This window comes from Atractosteus spatula, chromosome 6 (genome assembly GCF_055471065.1).
Source record: "Atractosteus spatula isolate fAtrSpa1 chromosome 6, fAtrSpa1.hap1, whole genome shotgun sequence".
Taxonomy (NCBI): Eukaryota; Metazoa; Chordata; class Actinopteri; order Semionotiformes; family Lepisosteidae; genus Atractosteus; species Atractosteus spatula.
In genome coordinates this window covers 30,157,065-30,165,345 of record NC_142711.1, presented here as the reverse complement: position 1 = coordinate 30,165,345, position 8,281 = coordinate 30,157,065, and the positions used below count along the sequence as shown (strand labels likewise).

Genomic DNA, 8,281 nt, shown 5'->3' with positions numbered 1-8,281 from the left:
TTAATAACCACTTTTTATGCGTGAAACACAGGTGATTTTTCTTCCTCCTGATCAGTTATAAATTTGTGTATGCTGTAAGGTTTTTACTTACTAATTAAACTTTTAAAATACGCGTTTCGAATAGAAGCAGCATATGCTGTTGTCTTCCTGCTATGTAGAACAGATCAGCAGGTCTTTTTTCCCCAATCAGAGGGGTGTCAGATGGTGTCAGCCAATCACCATGCTGAAGCCGTACCGTAATCTCTGATATAGGAACACCCCAGAATTCTGTCGCATTTTCATTTTAGGAAATTATGAAACGTTCGGTTAAAAGCAAGGGAGATTGTCTGTTATAGTGGACATAAAAACCAAGAGTTTGCCGCGGCGTTATTGGAAACCCAATTTTAACACAAATCGCCCGCATTATATCCTAGGAGACACAGACCGGCGCCAGACCGGGAGAATGCCCGGAGCATAAAAGAAATTCAGAAGAACTAGGGATTGGACAGTTTCCAAGTGCTTGTACAATCGATGGAAATGTTCAAATAAATGTGCAAAAGAAATAAAAAAATCATTTATTCCTTTATCATATTGGCTAGCTAATGTCCTCTCTTTGCTAGTTACCTGTGGCTGTGTTTCTGCGTTGCGTAGCAACGAGTGACTATATTCTCAGGCAGAGGAACGTAAACAGCTTAATTTTCGTGTTAAATATTTTTTTTTAATTAAAATTCTTTCTATACAGCAATCGCATATTTGGGGACCATTTCATAAAACTTTGATGCTTAAAATGTTTAGGGAGAAAAAATAATAATAATATAATAAACTTTATTTTATATAGCGCCTTTAAAGGTGGCTTCTCAAAGCGCTTTACAGGATGACAATAACAATAAATAAGAAGACTACAACAATAAATAAGAAGATTTCACAAGATAGGACACAATTATAATTACAACAATACAACAATAACAATAGAGGAGACCGTGGAAGGTGGTATTAAGAAGAGCAGAGGGGTGAAGAATGGAACCAGTTAAGTAAAGGCTTTTCTGAAGAAGAAGGTTTTGAGTCTGGATTTGAAGGAGTTTAGAGAAGGTGACTCTCTAATATCCTTGGGCAAAGAGTTCCAGAGCTTGGGGGCATAGCAGGAGAAGGCCCTGTCACCCATACAATGTAGACGGGCTTGGGGGACAGTAAGGAGGGCAGAATTTGAAGAGCGGAGGTTGCGAGGTGGGGAGTAGGGCGATAAAAGTTCAGACAGGTATTGAGGTGCATAGCCATGTAAAGCCTTATAGGTGAGCATGAGGATTTTAAAGTCTACGCGGAATTTGACCGGAAGCCAGTGCAAGGACTCCAGGATAGGAGTAATGTGAACACTTGCACTAGACCTGGTCGGGATTTTGGCTGCTGAATTTTGGACATACTGCAGCTTGTTCAGAGTAGATTTAGATACCCCAGGGAGTAGAGCATTGCAGTAGTCAATTCGAGAGAATACAAATATGTTGATCAGCTTTTCAGCCACAGTTAATGATAGCATAGGGCGTAGTCTTGCGATATTTCTAAGGTGAAAAAAAGATGTTTTGACAGTATGCTGTACATGTGGGTCGAATGTTAAGCCAGAATCGAATATAACCCCAAGGTTTTTCAATTTTGATTGAAGCTCAAGTACAGAGCCATCTACAGACAGGGTTACAGGACTGGCTTTACGAAGTTGATGGGGGGTACCAATAAGCATGACTTCAGTCTTGTCACAGTTACGATGAAGGAAGTTTTGAGTCATCCAAATTTTTATGTCAGAGATGCAATTAGATAGAATAGAGACAGCCACATCAGTGTCGGGTTTGGTATTGATGTATATTTGAGTATCGTCAGCGTAAAAATGAAAGCTGAGGCCATGTGATCTTAAAAGCTGACCAAGTGGGAACATGTAAATGCTGAAGAGCAAGGGGCCCAGTATTGAGCCCTAGGGGACACCAGACTTGACAAGACCAATTTCAGACCTGTACCCATTGAGAGAGACAAAGTGACAGCGATCAGTGAGGTAAGACTTAAACCATTTGAGGGCAGTGTCAGAGACTCCAAACACAGTCTCGAGACGAGAAAGTAATATGTTATGGTCAACAGTGTCAAAGGCAGCACTGAGATCAAGAAGGATGAGTATGGAAAGAGAACCAGAATCAGAAGCTATTAGGAGATCGTTGGTGACTTTGACTAGGGCGGTTTCTGTGCTGTGAAGTTGACGGAAGCCAGATTGGAGGGGTTCGAAAAGGTTGTTTGTCATGAGGTGGTTATGTAACTGAAGTGTGACAGCACGTTCTAGAATTTTAGAGAGAAAGGGTAAGTTGGAGATGGGGCGAAAGTTGTTAAGATTGTCGAGAGCCATGTTAGGCTTCTTTGGCACGGGGGTAATAGCAGCAGTTTTGAGGACCATTGGTACAATGCCGGTGCCCAAGGATTCATGTATTATATTGAGGACAATGGGACAGAGAGAAGAGAAACAGGACTGGAATAAAGTGGTGGGAATGGGATCTAAAATAGATGTGGTGGGTTTCATGCGCGTAACTAGTTTGTTTAGGAAGAGAGAAGCTGGAGAGAAGGGAACCAGAGAAGTTGGATGAGGAGGGAGGAGGTATGGAAATTATATCTGTAGTGGAGAGAATGTGATGCCGGATGTTGTCAATCTTAGAACTAAAGAAATCTAAGAATGTGTTGCAAAGTTGTGATGAGGCAGGTAATGTGGTAGGGCAGTTTGGCTTGAGCAGTCTGTTGATGGTGGAGAAAAGATGTCTGGGATTGTTTTGGTGATTTTCAATGATGTGAGAGAAGTAGGTGGATCTAGCAGACTCAATTGTAACCTTATATTCAGATAAGTAATCTCTCCAGGCCTGATAATGTACATTTAGGCCGGAAAGACGCCACCTACGCTCAAGTTTGCGAGAGGCTGCCTTCATGAAACGCAGATGGTCATTGTACCAGGGGGCAGGGCGAGAGAAGGAGATGGTTCGAGTTTTTAAGGAAGCAAAGGTGTCGAGGGTAGATAAAAGAGCATTGTCAAGTAACTGTATTTTGTCCTCTAGAGGGTCAGAGGAAGAGAAACAGGATAAGGAGGACAGAACAGAATTTGCAAACCTTGGGTGATCATTTGATCGCCAGTTGCGGAAATTTACAGAGCGTGGGGGGGAGGTGTTAGAAACAGGTAATTCCAGATTGAAGAGAATGGCTAAGTGGTCAGAGAGGCCTAGATCAAGGGGAGAGCAGTGGGAGACAAAGGAGTCATTTGCAATAATTAGATCTAAGGTGTGTCCTTTGTTATGTGTAGGGGTACAAACAAACTGAGTAAGGTCAAAGCATCCCAAAAGAGAAAGGAAGTCTTTAGCCAGACTGGAAGAGGTTGAATCAATGTGTATATTAAAGTCCCCTAGAATAAGGATCCTTTTAAATTTAAGGGATAAGAATGAGAGAAAATCAGCAAACTCACCTAAGAAGACTCCACTGGGTTTGGATGGTCTGTAAACTGTGGCAATAATAGTAGATTGGGGGATAGAAACATTTAAAACAAGACACTCAAAAGAAGAGGGAGGAGGTATAGCTATAGGACTTAGACTGTAAAAAAGGTTGTAAATAACAATGATGCCCCCGCCTCTGCCTGAAAGACGCGGAAGGTCAAACAAACCATATCCAGGAGGAACTAGTTGGTTGAACAGGAGTCCATCGTTTTGTTTGTGCCATGTTTCGGTTAAACACAGAAGGTCCAGTTGTTTTTCTTTGATAATGTCACATAAAAGAAGAGCCTTGGTGTTAACGGAGCGGGTGTTGAGTAGCGCTGATCTGGCCAGTCTTGGGGATGCAGGAGGAAGTGGAGTGCGGTCCAGGTGCGGTAGTGAGAGGAGATTTTTTAAATCGGCGCCGGTACGTGATGGACTAACAGACGTGCGCCGAAAGGCAGGGATAGAGACTCCGCAGGCAGACGAACGAAAAAAACGGCATCCTGTGCTGCGATGGATGTGGCGAGTCGGTCGTAAAATCCCAGTAAAACGGCAGTAATCGAATGTGTCTTTGACCAGGAAGTAGCTTTGTTTTAGTTGAAGAAGTTGCAGTGCAGTGTACCTCAGAGACATGATCGATGAATCGAGACGGGAAGGAAATCCAGAGAAGGTGGTAGCAAGTGGTGAAGGTCTTCAGTTGAGTAAGTTCACAATGCAGTGGAAGTCGCATTTGTGAATTTGGAACGTGGAGCGGATAGCGTGAAGCGGATGAAAATAGATAAATTAGAAATCAGTGTAATCGAGGAGAAAAAAAAGGAAAAAAAAAACATAAATAAGTAGATAGAAATGAAAAACTGGTGAGAGGAGCGGCAGCCAAATGCGCCAGCGTTCCCTCTCGACCGGAACCGGAATTTAATCTCAAAATTGAGATTAATGGAAATGGAAGACTGGTGTGTATTTTTTCTTTAAACTACCAAGACCAGCCATATACAGTACAGTTTACATACAGTAATATGTTTATATTCCTAAATTAATATCGTTTATGACCTTCAGATGCGTTATGCTCCTCTTCTTTTTATGCTCAGCTACTAAAATTTCCCTTTAGTGGTGAAATTTCATATAAATATTCAATACTAAGCGGATTAAAATGTGCACAGTAAAGAGATTAAATGATTAAATCTTTTCACTACCGACCAATACACCACGAGTGCCCCTGTCGGTCATTTTGGCCAGCCAATCACTTACCGCGGTAGACTGCGGTGGCTTGTGGGTAGTTGTGTGCGGTACGGGTTTGTACCGTGCAATTTGAATGGCTGCATCTGTACAGCATTATGTAGAGGACGAGATTCATAATAATACTTTATTTGCACCCAGGACTGTGTTTGCTACAACACTGATATGTTGTGATAATGCATCTTTACAAACAGAAAAGATGTATAAAAATGTTTAGAGAATAATAGTTGAACTGTATTATGAAAATATTAATATACCATCCTCCAGGAAATGTTTTATCTGTGGTCAGAATGAGATAAACTGTACCACACCAAGTATACAACAACAGCAACAAACAACAAACAATCTTTTGACAAACTGAATTAAATTATATTTCTTTCCATTTTATACATTTTCTCTACGTAATGTGTCATGTGTTTATGGTTTATCACAGGCTTTCTTTTATTAATATGATTAATTGTACTATTAAATTTCAAGAGTTTTGTGTTCTTGCACATTTTTATGATATACTGTAGCTGCAGAAGTATTTTTTTTGTAGAATATGTGCAAAATGGATCAAGTTTATCTAGCAACTGCCACACAATCTCAAATTAAACTCCACTATCTATACTTTTATTTTAATAACATAACACCTACTCATGCCTATGATCTTATGATCTTTTGCCATTCAGATTGCAAAGTTAGACAATACTTTATTGTGGATTAAAAATGATGTCTGAATGCATCACTGCTTGATGCTAATTTCTTACTACTACATATAGTATATAATTGGGCTACATTGTTTTTTTGGATTAAGCCCTATTAAGGGCACCTTATTTTTCTGGAGGGGGTTTGTTGAAACAGCTGTAGATTTCTCAGTTAACACATTTTTAAAATGTTTTCAGTGGTATTGTCAGCATCAAACATCTTATATGAAAAATGTTGAGAAAATTTACGATATTGAGTGTAATGCACTTTACATCAGAAATAACACTCATATATGTTTACTCATAAAAATAATAATTATTAACCCACTTTTTTACTGTATTAAGTTAACCATTCCAGTCAGAACTTGAGGAACCTCAGCAAGTTCTCTCTAAGGAAACATACTCTTCCCCACAACTTGCTTAATTCCCATACTAGATGTCAGCTGACTGGAATAGTCCAAACTACAAGGGCTTCCCTTCCCTTCTGATGAAGACTGCATAGACTTTCTCTTCCCCTAGGATGGTCTTCTCCAACCCACCACTCACACATGTGCCAGTGCAAATCCCACTTTATTGGCACTTTTTCTTTTTTATATAATAGTCTATATAAAGACAGTAGTATATTTCAAGGTAGTTTATTTTCTGCATTTTAATTGGCACTTGTGTGTGTGTGTAAAGAGTGTAAAAACTTCTACCATGTAACATCGGGCTGACCTGGAGGTGACCCAACATGGCAGTCTCCAGGGTGGAAGGCTGCTCCCCTGGTTATTACTTATGATCAAATAAACCCTAAAGTTTTTGCATATGTCCAATCCAGATAAGAGGAAGCGGGTTTCAAGCCTGTAGAACGCTCAGTGAAGACCAACCCTGTGCAGCCAGGAAGAGTCATTAGAAATAAGAAAGAGTTGTAGTCTAAAGTGTAGAGCAATTGTATTGTAGAGTGTGTTTGGGGTGTCTGCAGGGGCAGCTGGAGTTCACACATCCACATGTAGGTTTGCTGAAAGAGAAAAATCCACCTTTAGAACATCTTTTGAATAGCTTCACCTTGCAACACTCTCAATGTTTTTTTCTGATGACCTCTGGCAACTGTGATATGAGCTCCCCTTGGGAAGCCTCTGGAATGCTTCATCTTGCATGGCTCTCTTTTTTGGACCTAATCGGTACTGTGAGTAAATAAACAATTTTTCCTAGTGACCTCAGTGTCACAACACTTACACAACACACCCTGTACTGCTTCTTCTTGCACCCCAGTAGCCCTGTTGCTTTAACGGTGAACACAAATAGCCCCCCAGCTGTTGATGCTTCTCTCACGACCAGCCAGCCTTTGTCCAACTCACCCACAGCTGCCCGTCCAGCCTGTGTTAAACTCATTTCCCATGGTCGTTCCCTGTCCGATTCTCTAACATACTGTACACAAACACTCCAACATGACCGCAGTTGCTGGCGAGCCTCTCACACCTGGCTGGCCTGTGTCAAACACAATCACCCATCCTCATACACTTCAGAGACTGTCTCTGGTATCAGAGGAGCTTTTCTCCCTTGGATCTTCACCTTCCAAAGTGAATTATCCTTGTAGTGGCAATGCTAATTAATGAACCAGAATTAAGTGCTGCTGTGCTTTCCCAGGGAGGTCTCACTGTCTCATCTCTGTGGTGTAGGACTGATAAGGAACAGTTTCCAGGATTGGGAGGCAACCAGGGATGGCCCTACCTATCATAAAGAATTGGCTACTCCTGGCGCAGGGATGTCTGGGAGACCCACTCGGACCTTACAAATACCTGGTTTATGGTACTAGGGTCAAGAGATCAATGTTACTCTTTCCTACAGTTAACCAACCAATCAGGAACCTGCAGAGCGTGGTAACCACATGTGGGTCTCAAATGCCCGCCAAACTTTCGACGAATGAACACCCATGGTTGCTCAAGTTAAAAGTGGCTGCACAGGTTCAGAACCTCACTCCTCTCTCGCTCTCTCAGACTTAATCACATGACTGCCACCATTCTCTGAGTGTGGGACTTGCAAAATTGTTCCAAGCCGAGCCAGGAGGAAGCCCTCGTGTAACAACAGATCTGCCGGAGGTCGAGCCTGCAGCAGAAGACCTCGTGAATTCGCTGGCACCAATGTGAACGTGTATGGTCACCGGAGTGACATACGGTTGGACTCTTTGTCAACAATCTGAATATGTTTTATTCAGCAGTAGCGCTACGCCGGGAATGAACTGGTCTTCTTTCCATTTTAGAGTGACTTGCCCTGGACCGAGTCTCTTTTATGTGCACAGACCTTTTTTTTCCTAGACCAGCCCAGACGCTAGCTAGAGAGAGGTCCTTGGAGAGACACTGCCCAGCGTGCAGCAGCAGAAGTCTCTTCCTCCTTCTTCCACAACATGGAGCTGTACCAGGATTGGTTTGGCACTGAGACAGAACCGGGCCCGAGGATGCCGATTAGACACCGCTGCAACAGAGCCTGCCAGCTGGTCTTTCATGTCTGTTCCCCAGGAAATCCAAATCCGTATCTGGATAAGTAACTCAATATTCTACATTGCATCTTGAGATTTCAACTGATATCTCAACACATGTTGATATCAATTTAATTCATAATGTTTTTACTTTTGAGTATCTGATTTAGAAGTTGTATTCTAAATACAACTGATTGATTAACAAAACGGTATAGCTGAATGGTATACTGAATGCATATTCCTTGTTTTGTATCTACAGTATTTGTGGTTATACTGTATATATACTGTACAGTATACTGTATCTTTTGTATTCTAATAACCCTCACAGTAAGATCTGCCATCTGTATCCAGGCAGTATTTTTGTACGCACATTTTTATGTATTAATAAATGTGTTCCGTGTATTTTAATCCGTGTGTGTGCGTTGCTGATTGTTCTGACGATCTAATAG

The 8,281-nt window shown here is 41.5% G+C and overlaps 1 pseudogene; it reads right to left on the bottom strand.

The window, feature by feature from the left end:
- Positions 1 to 858: 858 nt before the first annotated feature.
- LOC148832740 (uncharacterized) lies at positions 859 to 4,091 on the bottom strand (annotated as a pseudogene).
- Positions 4,092 to 8,281: the final 4,190 nt, after the last annotated feature.